Source organism: Cryptomeria japonica, chromosome 3 (genome assembly GCF_030272615.1).
Source record: "Cryptomeria japonica chromosome 3, Sugi_1.0, whole genome shotgun sequence".
Lineage (NCBI taxonomy): Eukaryota > Viridiplantae > Streptophyta > Pinopsida > Cupressales > Cupressaceae > Cryptomeria > Cryptomeria japonica.
The window spans coordinates 863459808-863476990 of record NC_081407.1 but is presented as its reverse complement, the minus strand read 5'-3'; positions in this window follow the sequence as shown (position 1 = coordinate 863476990).

Here is a 17183-nt window from a genome sequence, read left to right as displayed (position 1 = left end):
TTATCTAATTCTATCACTGCTTGCCTTCTGGCCTCAAGTCTTTTGAATAATTCATCAGAAATTTCATTTACTACTTCCATCAAAAATTTCTTGTACATGTCCATATGCAATATAACACTATTCTCAACTTGCTCTTTCTCATCAGCTGTTAGAGTGTCATAGATTTTCTCTATGTTCTTCAGTTTACCTTCCTCTGTGATTTCATTTAGTAGTATATCAAGAGGGACCAAGTCTCTGTTTGTCATTTTCTTCTTCTTAGGTGTCAGCTTCTTCTTTGGTGTGGCCTTTCTAACCGGAGATCTCACTGCTTGTTGCTTTTGCCTTGTTCTTCTAGGTGAAGGTGTGGTTGCCGGTGAGGGATCTCTTTTTCTTACAACTCTTTTAAAAGTTGCTGGCATGTCACCTTTCGAAGAAGTACCTACCGGTGATAGGTGAGTTTCGGGTTGTGGCTACCAACTCATCCTCTGTTATGCTGGTTTTCTTTAATACATCTTCCTTAATGGCTTTTGCTTGTCTGTATCCTTTCCTTACAAATGCCTCAACCTTCTTTACTCTTTTCTTTGATTGTATTTGGCTTTCTATAGTGTCAGCACTACCAAATATTTCTTCCTTAGGTTCATTTGGGGCTTCCAGAACTGCTTTAGCATATGTTTCAACTATGTGGTCATCAGTTTTATAGCCCATCTCGGTTACCCAAATTGTCCTTGGGATGATCGCTTCCATCCAGATTTCATCTTTCTTAATACCAAAGCATATATCATCTTTGTATTTGTCTACTATTTTCTGAGATAACCTTACTCTTTTCTTCATTTTGGTCTTTAATGCTTGAAAGAAGTCATTAATATTGTTTTCCTTGTTCTCACCCATGTTATTGAATAGTTCAGTCAATTGCTTACCTACCAGTATGTCATATCCAAGTTCTTTATAACCTATACCGGGAACCTGTTTTGTTATGTGTAGCATTAGGCAGTTCCTTTCAGTATCCTTTTTGATCTTTCCAAGGTTGTCAATTAGTTCATCCTTTAACCATTAACATATGTCAATTTTTGCATTATTTGTTACCATATCATAAGCACTCTTAATGCATAAACTTGAAACTGAATTAAGTCTATTAGCATGAGTGGCTTTATAACCTAATATCATATTGATGAATCTCACATTGATATCTTTTACATCATTAACCCTTAGAGACATCTTTTCAAATGTTGCACCAGTTAGTTTTATAACTAGGTCATTGGGAACCTTCTTGGTTTTATCTGGTCTCTTACCGGTGGTTGGTAACCCTGTGACAGCTTTCACAGCTTCCTTGGTGATCTTATGGATTGCATCTAACTAGAAAAATTCTCCATGTACTCTGCTTAAAACTATCCTAATCACATCCTTAGGAAATTCAGGAATGCTAAGGATCTCTATAAATCCTAGGGTCTCAATAATCTTGTGTTCATCTTTAACATTGTCAGTATTATCACATATCATAGTTTTATACATGGTTTTGATTTCCTCATCTCCTAACTCTTCAATGTTGCAGTAGATGTACATTATGGGGTCTTGAGCATATAAAACTCCCTTAGGGATTTGAGAAAAAGCACCTAAGGTATCATCCTTCTTTGCTATCTTGGGAACTAACTGAAATACGGGCCTAGGTCTTTTTATTACTTCAACAATAGTAGGATTTGTTATGTATTCAATTGCAGAGGTGGATGCCATGATTAAATACCTTTTACTGCCTTGGATGGATGATTGCTTGGAGTGTGTTTGCTTCTTGCTTGAAATGCCTTAGCTCAAAATCTTCGTGCTCTCTGAAAATTTGAAATCACGGTGAAATGAAATGGAGCCAAAACCTTATTTTATAATGTCTTTTCACCATCTACCACATTAATTGCATGCCGGTTAAGTATTCACTTAACATTGTTTGTCGGTAATAGATAAGTTTTCAACTTCTTATCTCTAACCGAGGGAATAATTAGCACATGTATCAATAGATTGCCAAACCCTCAAGAAAATTTTTCTTCAATTAGATGAAGAACTTCCTGTCGGTGGAGCACTTCTCTTTCCTTCCGGTGAAGTATCCCTTTGTCCTACCAGTGAAGCATTGGTTGGTTCTACCAGTGGAGAAGTATTCCCAATATTTAGATCAGCTTTTCTAATCCATTGTTTTGAGAATTCTTGCTTAACCTCCTCAACTTTTCTTTACCTTTAAAGCTAGCACTTTTGTTGTCTACTGGTGTTCCTTTACTTCTACAAAATTTAGCAATATGCCCAATCTTGTTACATGCATAACAAGTTACATTATTCTTCTGAATAGCTTTCCTATAACCTATGCTGGTTTGTGTTCTGCATTGGTTTGATAAATGTCCAAATCTTCCACAAACATAACATCTCACATTCATTCTGCAGTTTTCAAAGTTGTGACCAACTTTGTTGTGTTTTGAACATTGACCAGTGGGTGTGTTGATATTCTGATAATTCCTAGATCTACATTCATTTGCTCTATGACCATACTTATTACAATTATAGCATTTTCCATTGAATTTATAAGCATTAGGTGGTCTTACCGGTTTGCTGTGATCCTGAGTATTTGTAGTACCGGAGCTTTCACCAATTTCAAAGCCAATTCCAAAAGTGTCACCTTTAGGTTTTTGATTTTTCAGCAAGGTACCAAGTTCCTCTGAGCTTTTCTTGAATTTTTCTTTGTGTTGATTTGTAGTTTCCAGTTCTCTTTCCAAGATTTCTATTTGTCTCATCAGTTCATTTGAGTCATTCTAAGTATGCATCAGATCTTTCTTCAACATGTCATTTTCATAGCTAAGTCTTGTGTTCTCATTTGTTGCATCACTTAGTCTTCTGGTCAATTCTTCTTTATTCTTCTTCTTATCCGCAATCTCTTTGCAAAATCTCATAGTCATATCCTGCATTTCATTTTTTGTTGTCATGATCTCTTGTTTCAACTTGCTTATCATATCATTAAGTGATTCCTTTTCATCATTCTCATTTTGCAATTTTTCACAAAGTTCTCTTCTCTTATTTCTTGCAACAGTAAAAATTTCTTGAAGTGCCTGAATGATATCCTGAGCTGCCCTTAAATCATCTTCTAATTTGATATTTTTCAATTTCTCTACATCATAGTCTGTAAGAGCTCCTTCAAGTTGCTTCATCAGATTTTCCATCTTTACCGGTGTCAAGATCTTCCTCAAGCTGTTAGGCTTCTGAAAATAGAGGACTAGGCTCTAATACCAATTGTTAGGGTTCCCACAGATACTGAGAGGGGGGGGTGAATTAGTATCTAACCGGTAATAAGAATTTCTTAAGTTAAAACATGCAGAACATAATATAACAGTGTACTGGTATGCAAGAAACAATACAATAAACATAATCAAGAACATCCACATGAAAAGTACACCATAACACAAGATGTTAACGAGGAAACCCGGTGTGGGAAAAACCTCGGTGGGATTTGTGACCCACAATATTCACTCACTGGCCAATAAGAGAATATTACTTACAATAGGGGCCTACACATGCAGGAAGGCCAACTGCCTAGAGCTCACTGCTCAATGGGAAGTCACACTGACTTACAAATAAGGATTATACTAATTCAATTGTTGGCAATATTGCATTATAATAGACAATGAAAGATTGTTGGCATTTCTTAAGGATATTGAGAAGGTTGTTGATGATTATGGATATAACTGATTAAAGATGTTTTACTATCTTGATATTATTATTTTGTCATTGATGTCAAGAAATTGATTTTCTAATTTAGTATGATGTTGCCATATCTTGAGAAGTATGATATGAAGATTATAAAGAAGTCAGTAAAAGACAAAGGAAAGAATATGATGAATAAGGGGATGAATAAGGTATTCAATGGGCAACTACTACCGAGTCAGACAATGATGAGATCATGATGTTTTAGATTGTTTTAACATCATACATATGTTGTAAAATGTAAAGGTTAATACTATACTATGTTATCAACCAAAGAACCTAGTCGGTAAACCATAAGGAACCTAGTCGGTAAACCCTAAGGTTATCGCTATCGGTTAATGAAGGCGGAATATCTACCGAGTGAAGTTTAGTATTCACTGAGTTGTAACCAAGCTATAACAGAAAGCATTAAATGTTTACATGCGGTATTTAATGAAAGAAGTTGATGAGCTGGAGTGGATCAATGATTGGTAAGCCATGGAAGAAGTTTGTTAACAAATCTAAGGCAATGGGAAGTCGGCATGAAGATCTATAGCTCAGATTGAACTGCAATACCCTGACATAAGTTCTAAGACTATTACAAAAGTTCCAAGGCGGGGTAAAACATTTTCAGATTGAAAGATGCATTGAACCTGGACAAGATTGAAGATCTGATGGCTATGATTGATCATGGGAAATGTGATCAAGGAGATTAAGCGGTTACCTAATTGTTTATAAATAGGAAACTATTGATAAACAATCCATGTGGGCAAGTGTATGCACAGGGATGCCACATAGTGATTACCGAGCACAGAAGCTTGAAGACCTATTAGAATAACAGAGTATAGAATCCCAGCAAATAGACAAGATTAGTTCTATGTCTAGATTGTATTGAACAAATAGGAATCTGTTTTAGCATTTTAGATGCGAAGTTGCAGATAGATTTTTGTTACTGTTATTTTGTAAAAGTGACAGAAAATCTCTTAACCGAGTGGACTTAACAGTCTTATATGTAAATCTTCTAGCAAGGTGACATTCTGATTGAGTGTTTGAAATCCTTTGACTAGGTCACTTCTAACAAAGTGAAGATCCTAACAGATCTGAGGGAAATCCCTTAACCGGGTCACATCTAGCAATGTGTTTGTAATCTTTAACAGGATTTGCTTTTAACTGAGCATACTTTAGAAGAGTATATTTCTTAGTGGGTCCAAAATCCCATAGTGGTTTTTCCCTATTTGGGTTTCCACGTTAAATCTCGTGTTATGAGGTTTATATTGTTCATATGCTTTTGAGTTTGCATGGTTGACAGTTTTGGATATATGACTGATATATATGTTACCGAGGTTGAATCTGATGTTTTTATGGATGATTAAGTTTGTATGATTCACCCCCACCCCCTCTCATCTTGTTGGCTATTGGTTTTGTACATACATGAAGTATCAGAACTATCAATTGGTATCAGAGCTTTGGACTCTGGAAGGAAAGTTTAAAGGCACTTGAGTTAAAGATCCAAAGATGTATAAGAGGGATGCATCGAAGCTGAACAAGTTAAGTTTCTCTACATGGCAGAAAAGGATGAAGCTACATCTATCAGGGGTTGGAGAATATGTTGTATACTATCTGGAGAATGATTTTGTCACATCGAGCACCTATCCACTAACTATGGAAGAGATAAAATCGAAGCAAGAACATATTCAAGCAATGATTGAAATAACATCTGCATGGACCGATTCAGAGTTTAATGATCTAGAAGGCTGCAATGATGCAAAGGCAATGTGGGATAAGCTCATATCAGTATATGGAGGAGATGAACATGTTCAAAGAGCAAAAGTAGACAGTCTGAGAGGACAACTTGAATCTATGAGGATGAATGAAGGTGAGAACATAACTCAGTACAGTACAAGACTAAAGGATATTGTCAATCAAATCAAAGGAGTAGGTGGAACTATTGAAGAAAAGGATATAACAAGTAAGTTGTTGAGAACCCTTCTGCTAGCTTATACAATCTGAGTCTCAGCAATCAATGAATTGAGGTCTATACCTAATATGCTAGTTTCCTTGGATGCTACTATTGGTAAGCTACATGCATTTGAGTTAAGTAATTTTGATAACAATGGATCTTCGATAAATAAAGTTGAATCTGCATTTAGTTCTTTTCATCTTGATGAATCTAATGATTACAATGAAAGAAAGTATAAGTACTCTACAGGAGATCACAGTGGAGCAAGTGAAAGATTTTGGAAAAACATGGAAGAAGTACACAAAATGTATGAAGAAATCAGAAAGCAAGAAGAGTTTGAAGCAGTATTGGCCAAAAGGTTACCAAGAGGCAAAGGTAAGTATATGTAAAGCGGAAAAATCGAACCCTAGTTGTTCTCCCCTCCCCAACTCCAAGGAGAGAGAAGGGAGAGTCACTAGGGTTGATGGTTTTCACTTAGGAGAGACTTTACATTCAAAAGAGGGGTTGAAACCCACAAGATCCAATCCCACGCAATGCAAGATTGGATTCTAAATGAGTTTCAAGGGTTGTGACATCAAGGATACCCTCTTTTGTAAAGAATGTAGATAGAAAGATTGAACTAGGAATGCATGTAGAAGCAAGAAAGATTCGCTTATAAACAGAGATAGGGATACAGGATGAAGCTGTGGACCTGGAATTAGCAGTAAAATATCAAGACGATGCTGTTCTGCAAATTTGAGCGAAAGTTGATGGGACGATGGCGCCCGGTGTGCACACGGTCCTCCGAAAAATCTGTGAAACGAAGGTGGATCTGTTCGTCTCTGCACAAGGATTCCAGATCTTCAATTACAGCCGCGTACCTGCAACCTACACACAGAAAAGAGAGGACGATTGGGGGGTTAGGGATGAGGGGTTTGCCTTTAGGTCAAACCCTGGTTTTGGAATTAACCAAGAAATGAGAATGCTGTAAATGTAAATGTTTGTAATGTAAACAAGTATTGATACCTTGTTGTAAGAATGTTTGTATTCTTACATGCGAAGGTGTAATGTATGTTGTATGTGATCTCCTCTTCAATGGTTGAATCCTTGTCTTGAATGCAACACTTAGCCTTGAATGGAGACTTAGAATGCTCAATTGCTTGAAGGAATGCTTGAATGCTTGAATGTTTGAATGCTTGAATATTGCTTTCGTGCCTTTGCTCACATATGTCCCCCTCCCTTTTTGAGAGAGGAAATGTAGTTTATATACTTGTCAATTAGGGCTGATAGACTGATTTTCCCGACCTTAGGCCGACCAGGAAACATTATTTTCCAATTTGCAAACTTAAAGACCCGATGCCCAAAAGAGACCGGGCCCAAAATAGGGCCAGGGACTAGGGCGCTGGGCGCCATGGTCCTAGGGGACCAGGGTGCTGGGCGCCATGGTTCCACCTCCAGGGATAGCGGGGTGCAAGGAGGATCAGGCCAGGGTGCTGAAAAATGCAGTTTTTGATGTCATGAACAAGTTTCGGGGTCTCCATTCAGGTTCCGTGTTGCATCGCCATCGTGAAGACCCAAATGTAGTCGAAATTGCAAGTGTCGCAATTTTAGGATGCTACATTTAGCCCCCACTTTAGCGGGAGTATAAGCGTACGCTCATACTTCCGGTAAAGTACAAGGAAACAACATTGAAAAACTTTCACCACGTCAAGGAGGCAAGATACACCAAGCCCCCAGTGGACTAAGGATCTTACGGCTTCGATTGACAAAGTAAAAGGGAAGATCATGAGGGAGAACCATGACTGTCAGTAGTAAGGTTCCCTCACTATGAGTCATGCAAGAAAGATATCAAAAATTTTCAAGGCAAAGCTAAATTTGTCAAGAAATTTTCAAGTATCTTGAAAAGATATGAACGGGATGTATGCCCCCCTACATTAAAGCGATCTCACACGCCTCACCGGGGGTGATTGCTTTAAGGTAGTGATACATATAAGAAATGAGAAAGGAGCACGTTATCACAAGGATTTAGCCCCCAAGTGTAAGATAAGCCCAAGGATAATATACACAAAACACAAAGCACAAGGTGACTTCGCTTTCCTCGAGGTCAGTATGTTGTATGATAATTCATGTATATCATATGTATGTATGCATAATTGTTCTTCATTCCCCAATCAAGGAAGGTCACCTAGAAGAAGGGAACACATGTGTCTTTTGAGTCAACATGAGAGAGACCAAAAGAGATCTCAATGCTTTGCATCGTCCTCAAGTAGACAACACTAAGGACAACAAATAGAAGAATGAGAATAACACATAGAAGAAGTAACAAAAGGTCAAGAGAGGAGGAGAGAATCTGCTATGCTAATGAAACTAGTCCAGCATGTCATCTACCCCCCGATCTTGCTGATCAGTATTTCAGGAAGGTAGGAAACACGCTAGAGGAGGAACATCCAACACAACAGATGGGGCTATCACAAGATCCAAACAAGGGCTATGTTCATGTTCCGAGCCACGTTGTTCTTGTCTAGGAGCTAGGATAAGTGCTTTAGAAAATTCGTTAGATAAATGGTTATCAACATCAACATATTCATATTCACTATCAGAATGAACAGGAGTAACATTTTCATCATGAATAACATTTTCATCTATATCATCATCAAGATTTATAAAAATAGGATCTTTAACTCGCACAGGATCAAGACCATCATGCATCTTATGTTTAGGAGATTTTGGTTCAATTTTCGGCTGAGGAGAAAATGGAATAATACTGGCTGAAGGTGTTTTTGGGGATTGCAAAGTTTGAGAAGCAGTTGCCTGAGCTCTAAGACGACGCTTTCATCGGCGTTCACGTGCAGAACGATTTCGTCTAGTCTTAGTAGGAAGTTGAGAAGATTGAGGAGGAGGAATGTTCTCATCCTTATCACTTGGGTGTTTAGGTTGTGGTCTCTTAGGTTGAACAATAGGAGAAGAGGAAGGTCTCTTCTCTCCATAAGAGGAAGGAGGAGGAACTGCTCCATATAAAGGAGGAATATTTGGTTTAGGAAGGAGACCAAGTCCATCATGACGAGGAGGTATAGGTCTACCTTTAGAAAGTTTATTAGATATAGGCATAGTCACATTCATAGGAATGGATTGGGAATCTTCTTGAGGAAAGACATTAGTTTTATCTTTCAAAGGAAGAACTTCCTTCTCAAGAATGATAGGAATGTCAAGTTTGGGTGTTCTAGGTTCACTTAGAGATAGGATCATATCTTTTTTCCACTTTTGATAAGATTTAAAAAGATGATCACTTCGCAGAGGAAGAGATTGGAATTGTTTAGGCCAAAAGTAATCAATAGGAACGCTAGAAGTTCTTTCAGCTGGTTTAAAGAGACTATGATTGATAGTAACAATTTCACCATTATGGGGAAATTTCAAAAACTTGTGAATAGGAGAAGCAATAGCTTTCATGGAAGATAGCCAAGGATAGCCTAGCTTCACACAAAATTGTTCGGACGATGGAATAATAGCAAAACTCACATCAAGAGATTTGTTATGGACCTCAATAGGTAATGTAATAGAACCAATTGCAGGAGAAGAAAATGCATCAAATAATTTCACAACCACATTTGTTTCGTCATAGATCACTTGATTCAATTGCAAAGTAAAAAGAAATTCTTCAGTAATGACATTAACCATACAAGAAGGATCAATAAGCACTCCACGGCAAGGTGTATTCTTGACTTTTGCAACTATATATAAAGGACCATCAGGTGCCCTGATAGTTTCACTGGAATCAAATGTGATGGAAGGTTCTTTAGAGATTTTCTGCTGCTCTACAAAGTTAATCACATTCAGAGTCATAGACACGAGATCATCAGGTGAGATAGAGGAATTAGTAGTATCAATCGCATTAGAGGTATGAGAAGGCAATGGATCAGTAAAAATCTTAAGATTTTGGTTAGGAGGAGCTACAGATGTGTTGCCTTTATCATTCACACCAGAAATAGAGATAGTATTATTATCAATCAAATCTTGCATTTTACCCTTTAAAGCAAAACATATTTCAGTATCATGCCCAGGATGACGATGAAATTGACAAAAAGATTTGTTATCAAAATAGGGTGAATTAATCTTTGCAGGATCTATTTGCCTTATAGGGGGAAGAGTAAGCACATTTTGTTCTAATAACTTATTCATAATACTATGCAATGATTCATTCAAAGGAGTAAACTTTCTTTCTTTCTTGAAAAACTTAGAAATAGGAGGCACACCTGATGCTGCATTCACATTGTTGTTGATGATGTTTTCATTGAATTTAATGGACTCTCTATTTGGTTTAAACTTCCCAAATGGTTGTTGACTACTATCACCCTTATCACTCGGAGCCATAGGATTTGCTTGTTCCATTTGACTCACAGTCAGTTGATAATTGTGAAGAGTTGCACACAACTGTTGGAAAGAAGTAAACTTAGAAAACAGGAGTTTTTCTCTAATATCTTTTTGTAAATTAGAAATAAAGATTCTTTGAATATCATTGTCAGGTACCGGAAAAGAAATCTGAGCATACAAATGCTTATATCTACCAATGAAATCAGTCACTTTTTCTTTAACACCTTGTTTACAATGCATTAAATCAATCAAAGTAACTTTAGGACTTATATTGTTTTGAAATTGTTGAATAAAAGCATTGGCAAGTTGTTCGAAAGAAGTAATAGAATAGGAAGGCAATGAGCAATACCATTGTAGGGCTTTATCTCTTAATGTTCTAGTAAACAGTTTTGCAAGCAACCTTTGGTCATAAGCAAAATCGGTACATATTGTTTGAAAGGTCTTAACATGTGTTAGAGGATCACCCTTACCATTATAAAGCTCCAAATGCGGAATTTCAACATGTTTAGGGGGGATAGCTCGAACAATGTCAAGAGAAAGTGGGCTCGCAACATCAAATGTGGGCACACTAAACTTAGACTGGTTCATAGAGGCAATTTGTTGTTGTAAAGAAGAGACAGTTTGTGCAAGATTGTTAATGGTCGCTTCAGTCGAAGAGTTCATATTAGATGTGTTAGATTGTGATGGAGGTGTTATGTTATTGAAAGAAGGTAGAGAGTAAGGTGGTGGGACACTATGATAGTTAGTCATAGGAGATGATTGGAAGGGAGGAACACTACAAGGAGGAATGGAATGGTTAAATGAATTGCCCCCTTGCGTCATGTTCATTTGTAAAGATATAATAGGGACACTCATTGAAGGAATGAATGAAGAAGTCGGATTGAATGAAGGAAGAGGGTTGATTGAAGAAGAGGGATTGCCCCCATGACTGGTGATCATAGGAGGAATGTCTTGTGTTGAAGTAGTCATTATGTTTGATGTAAAAGTAGGTATACTAGCAATAGGAGTTGTCAAAGGAATAGAATGATTAACTTGAGTAGGAGGTTGTGTATAACCTAAGGTTTCAGCACAAATTTTCATCGGCATCACATTCGAATCCACAATGTGTGCAATACCACGCAAAATATCAATTCCATTCTTATCACTTTGAAACATACATTGTAGACCCTCAATTAATGAAAGAGCTTCACTATCGGGGTATTCTTGAGACATCCATTGTCGAAAATCATCAAATTGGTTATCCAATTTCGAAAGTTGTTCTACAGAAACCTCATGGAGAGCTTCTTCATCATTAAGAGGATTAAAGGAATTACCCATGTCTTCGTTAAAAAGGCCATTCAAATTAGGTTCCATCTCCTCAGTAATTACACCTTGGAAGGACTTAATTCTAAGGCTTCGTCTAATGGGCATAGTGTAAGTAGGGCTTATTGTTGTAAAACTCATGCACTAAAGAAAGAGAGAAGATTTTGAATTTTAGAGGTAGCAAATTTCAATAAAACCAACCAATCTCCTAGATTTAAGCTGTTAAATGCAATCAGGACAATCTCTCGAAATTTCGGAAAAAATGTCCGGGACCGTGGCGAACGGAGTGCACACGGTCCTCGCAAATTTTTTCAAAATTTTCAGGGATGAAAGTTATGATGATTTTAGAGCTAATCTGAAAAAATTGAGTGATTTTACGATCTGTAGATAGGCCAAATTAAAGTTGCAATCTCGAAATTGAACCCTACCAAGATTGTTGAAAAATGTAAAATTTGAATTTTGAAAAAGAGAGGGAAACTGAAATTTTGAATTTTATGATTTTAGAGGGAATGCTAAAAGCAATGCAAGTTTTGAAATTTAAAAGTTGACTCGATTTCATGCAAAATTCGAATTTGGAAAGTGGAAATCAAGGTTGTTGCAATTAAACACTTAATTTCAAAAGTCACAAACTGCAAATATTTGAATAAAGTACTGAAATTTCGAATAAATGCCAACACACTGTTCAGATTTAGGATTGTACGAAACACAATTTTGATATGAATTTTGATTTCAACAATTTTTGAATGATTAGAAGCCTCAATCCAAGCAATTGCTAGACCAACTTTGACTTTAATTTTGAAAGTGTTAGAATTGATAAGATCAGCCAAAATTCTGGATTTTAGCAGAAAAATACAGTAAGATCTAGCTCCCGAAATTTCAGAAAAAATGTCGGGGACGATGGCGCTCGGGGTGCACACGGGCCTCGCAACTTTTTTCCAAATTTTCAGGGATGAAAGATATTGTGATTTTGTTGCAGAATCCAAAGTTACAGCCGATTTGGAGGTGTTTTGATTAGTGAAATTATCAGTCAAAGGTTGAATCAAGAGGGTTTTAAAAATTAGGGTTTTGACACTTAACCACTTAATTTTCAGAATTAAAGCACAAATATGAATTGGTAATTTGCAATAGAAGGGTAGATCTGAAACAAGCATTAACAATTAAACATTTCACAAGTTTAATTACTAAAAAGAAAATTTTAGGGTTTTTATGCAATCAACCTCTAAAATTTGCAAAAGATCAAACATGGAAATGTAATTAAGGAAGCAAATTTTTTAGATCTAACCATGAATAATCAGAATGAGGATGTTCACGTCGGGTTCACCAAAATGTAAGGCGGAAAAATCAAACACTAGTTGTTCTCCCCTCCCCAACTCCAAGGAGAGAGAAGGGAGAGTCACTAGGGTTGATGGTTTTCACTTAGGAGAGACTTTACATTCAAAAGAGGGGTTGAAACCCACAAGATCCAATCCCACGCAATGCAAGATTGGATTCTAAATGAGTTTCAAGGGTTGTGACATCAAGGATACCCTCTTTTGTAAAGAATGTAGATAGAAAGATTGAACTAGGAATGCATGTAGAAGCAAGAAAGATTCGCTTATAAACAGAGATAGGGATACAGGATGAAGCTGTGGACCTGGAATTAGCAGTAAAATATCGAGACGGTGCTATTCTGCAAATTTGAGTGAAAGTTGATGGGACGATGGCGCCCGACGTGCACACGGTCCTCCGAAAAATCCGCGAAACGAAGGTGGATCTGTTCGTCTCTGTACAAGGATTCCAGATCTTCAATTACAGCCGCGTACCTCCAACCTACACATAGAAAAGAGAGGACGATTGGGGGGTTAGGGATGAGGGGTTTGCCTTTAGGTCAAACCCCAGTTTTGGAATTAACCAAGAAATGAGAATGTTGTAAATGTAAATGTTTGTAATGTAAATGTGTAGGGGAAAAAGCGAGACTAGGCTAACATGTCCTAATCCTACCTCTTGACACACATTGTGGAATACGAAAGAGCCTAGAGGTATCACACAATTGGCTACTTCTTTTTGTGGAAGAGAGAGCCATGGGCTACCTATTAGGGTTTCTATTCCTTTGTTGTAATTGAAAGATAAAATGATACAAGTTCAACTATTAACCCTAAATTGTAAGTATGAACTAGTACCAAGATTGCAGAATTGAGATTAAACAATGGAAAGCTGCAAACACAAGGACAAGATAAGAATGCAGATGTGTGCCCAGAGTTAAAATCTGAGTGAAAATGTTCAGGACGGGGGCGCGGGCGCCACTGTCCTGATTCTGCTCCTGAAACTGCTGTTTTGCAACTTGAAAAGCTATCAGAAATGCTGAAACTTGCTGTCTGACAGAAGGACCAGGGCGCCCAGCGCCCCTGTCCCAGGGACCAGGGTGCCCAACGCCCCTGTCCTAGCAGGACCAGGGTGCCCCACGCCCCTGTCCTAGCAGGACCAGGGTGCCCCACGCCCCTGTCCTGGTCTTTTGCTCTGAAATTTGGTGTGAAGTTTTGTCTCGGTCCGCTTCCATCAGATCTGCAACTTGCGGCATCGTCCGAATTCAGAAATCTGCACTTATATCTGAAAAGGGATGGTGGGTGGCTATATAGGGTTTTGCCTTAGTCAAACCCCCGCTTTGGTGATTTCCACCTCCACGAATAGCCAAGTTGTATTGTAAAAGTAGTGTGTGTGCAGACCTTGTGTGTGTGCAAGATCCTAAAATGCAAGTAAGCAAACTAGAGCAACCTAGAAAGTAAACCCTAATTGCTTGCAAATGATAATGTAAATGCTCTAAATCAAGATGCAAAGTGATCTAAAGCATGAATACAAATGATATAATGAGGCTTATGTAAAGACATGAAAACAACATGAAATCATACCCAACCCCAATGGAGGGGTACAAGCCAATCTTCAGTCGGTGATCCCTTATTGCTCTTCAATGCCTTCAAAGCCCTAAATGGATGAATGAAATTGATGAATGCTTGATGGATGGATGTTGAATGTTGTTGAAGTCTTCAAAGATCTGCTCTTTCACTGCATAGAAGGTCCCTGAAACCAAAATTCGGATCCTTTCAAATGAAGAAAGAGAGCTCTTATATATGAAACCCTAGGTCTTAATTTCAACTTTTGGCCGACCTAGAGATTGAATCTCCCGCCAATTTCTTGGGGTTAAGCTTTATTTTATGATTGGATCGCGCTCCTAAAATTTCGGGAAAATGTCCGGAACCATGTGCACGTCGGGCGCCATGGTCCTGACAACTTTTCACCAAATTTTCAGGGCCGTCGAATATGATGATTTTAGAGCGAATCTCGAAGTTACAGGTGATTTCGAGATGTTTTGACCCACGAAATCAAGCCCCCAAGTTCAAAATAGGACCTAATTAGGGTTTTTGATTAAATGATGTATTGGAAGAATAAAATGAAAGGGGCACACTTTAATGAAAGGGCCCAACTTTATGATATGGAAGATGATGAAATAGGACCTTAGACCTAATTAATTTAATTAATTAAGTGCTAAAGGGGAAATGCAATGCAAAATGCAAAATGCGCCAAGGCGGGTGCTAAACTAGGTGTGAAATTGTACCACCCTAGCAAGTGCGTACAATTTATGACGCTACATTTAGCCCCCACTTTAGCGGTCATATGAACACTATGTGCATATGCAAGCTAAAGTACAGAAAAGTAAACATTATTTGAAAAAGGATATATCCATAAGTCTGTCGAATGAAGCCCCCAGCGGTATCTGCAGTACTCAGTTAGGAACCACAACCTACAAAACCACATGTTAGATCACAAAATCACCTAATGCTTACTAAGGAATGTGATGAAAATTTGAGGGTAGCTATATGCCCCCCCCTGTTTCGGCTTGCTAATTTTAGTGAGTTGAAACAGGGTATCACGTTTACCACTTCGAATTGTTAAAGAATATTCATGACAAATGCTCACAAGAAGATTTGATATGAGATCAAAAACTAATGGAGAATCATTTGGTAAGAAAGAGGGCTAAATCTCAATTCCAACACAACAAAGAGTGTGAAGATTTAAGAGTTCTCTAACACAAGATGAAGGATGTAAATGGAAACAAAATTCAAAGAGAAGAAAAGAAAGGAAAAAAGCATGAATACACACATTGGTGATCCATGAGAAGAATAGTGAGAGAGAAAACATGGACTTCTCGCCCCTAGATCTTGTCTAGGTGATCCATGGAAAAAGGGACATGGAAAACTAGCCCCTAGAGTTTGTCTAGGTGATCCATGTAAGGGAGGAGAGTGAGAAAGTCTAGCCTTATGCCGCTAGTTCCACTCAACCTCGTGCATGTGTGTGTAAGTGAGGTTAGAAGCACCTCATAGGAGTCTATGCCCGAGTATGCTACAACTTGTATATGTATAGTACAAAAGCGTGACATCTCGCTCTAAGATTCTATGCTCTGGTTCCAAGAATAATCACTTTGCATAAAAGAAAAATGGAGACATCTCGCTCTAAGAGTCTATGCTCTGGTTTCGAGAATGACCCATTGCTCAAAAAGTGTAATGTTTATGTCATAAGCAAAGTAGAACAAGGATACCTACCTTCATCACAAAAGAAGATACCCCAAAAATGCAATAATGTCATAGATCCAAGCAAGAGAGTTTTGCACTCTTTAAGCAAGGATAAGATAGTTGAAAAAGGGATATCTTGTAGTATGTGTAAAGGAGATCCTTAGAGAAAAAGGGATCTTTGTACAAAAGACACCTATCCCCAAGAGGAATTGTCTTAGACAAATATAACCTCTTCTAGAATAAGACAAAGAAGAGAATAAGAATGCAATACTTCCTTCTTTTGCGAGGTGAAAGTGATTCTTAATGAAGGATGACGCTCTTTTTAACCCAATTGGGAGAGTGAATTCATTATGGATGTATTTTACCAAGTGCAAAAGAGGTTGTAGTCAAGGACTTATACCTCTTGTAAGAGAGAATCCTTGAACAAACAACAACAAATGCATACAAGGAATAACATCAAGTAATAAAGTTCACACCATCCACGAAATAGGAAAAAGTGGATCCTTAGATAAAAATAAGGAAAGATCATTGCCTCCCAAGGATAAGGACAATGAGAAGGAATTACACAATCTTCTAGGGAGAGATTTAGACATAAGCAAAATGTACTACATACTCACATGAGTTCATGCAAGCAAGACATTAGTGTATGTAAAATGCTCCTCACAATAAGTGGGTAGGATAAGAAAGAGAATACACATCTTCTCCCATATCTAGGAAAAGAGGATTCTAAAGAAAAGATGGTCAATATTTCCACACTATTACCCCAAAGGGAAATATTAACCATAAAAAGAAGAGATGTATGAAATCACTCTTGTCCCCATAGGAACAAGAGATAACATAGAAAATTAGGCTATTATGTTGCTTCCAAAAATATGATTGCACTTGAAATTGTACCATCATGAATGACAATGAGCCCCCAGTAAATGAGCTACCAATGTCACATAATGATGAGCAACATAATAGCCATTAATGTTATTTAAAGACATGATAGATTGAATGAGGTATTTGAATATGACATGCTGAATGCTCAACTATAAGTGAGATAAAAAACATGTATAAAATGATAAAAATTGAAGAAGGAAAGTTATGAGAAATCTTAGAAGAGAGATGAGTGTAATTTATTAGAGCCTTATCCCTGGAGGAAAGGACTTTATGATGAATAGGAGATAAAGATTCATAATTGGATTTAGAAATTTGAGTGGAGTCATAAAGAGATTTGTTCATCGCCAAGATTTCCTTATGAGGGGAATGAGAGTTGATAGAAGTAGAAGATGATTTAGTTGAAGTGAGATCATCATCACTACTAAATATAGCATTCACATTGAGAGATGGTCTTTTAGATG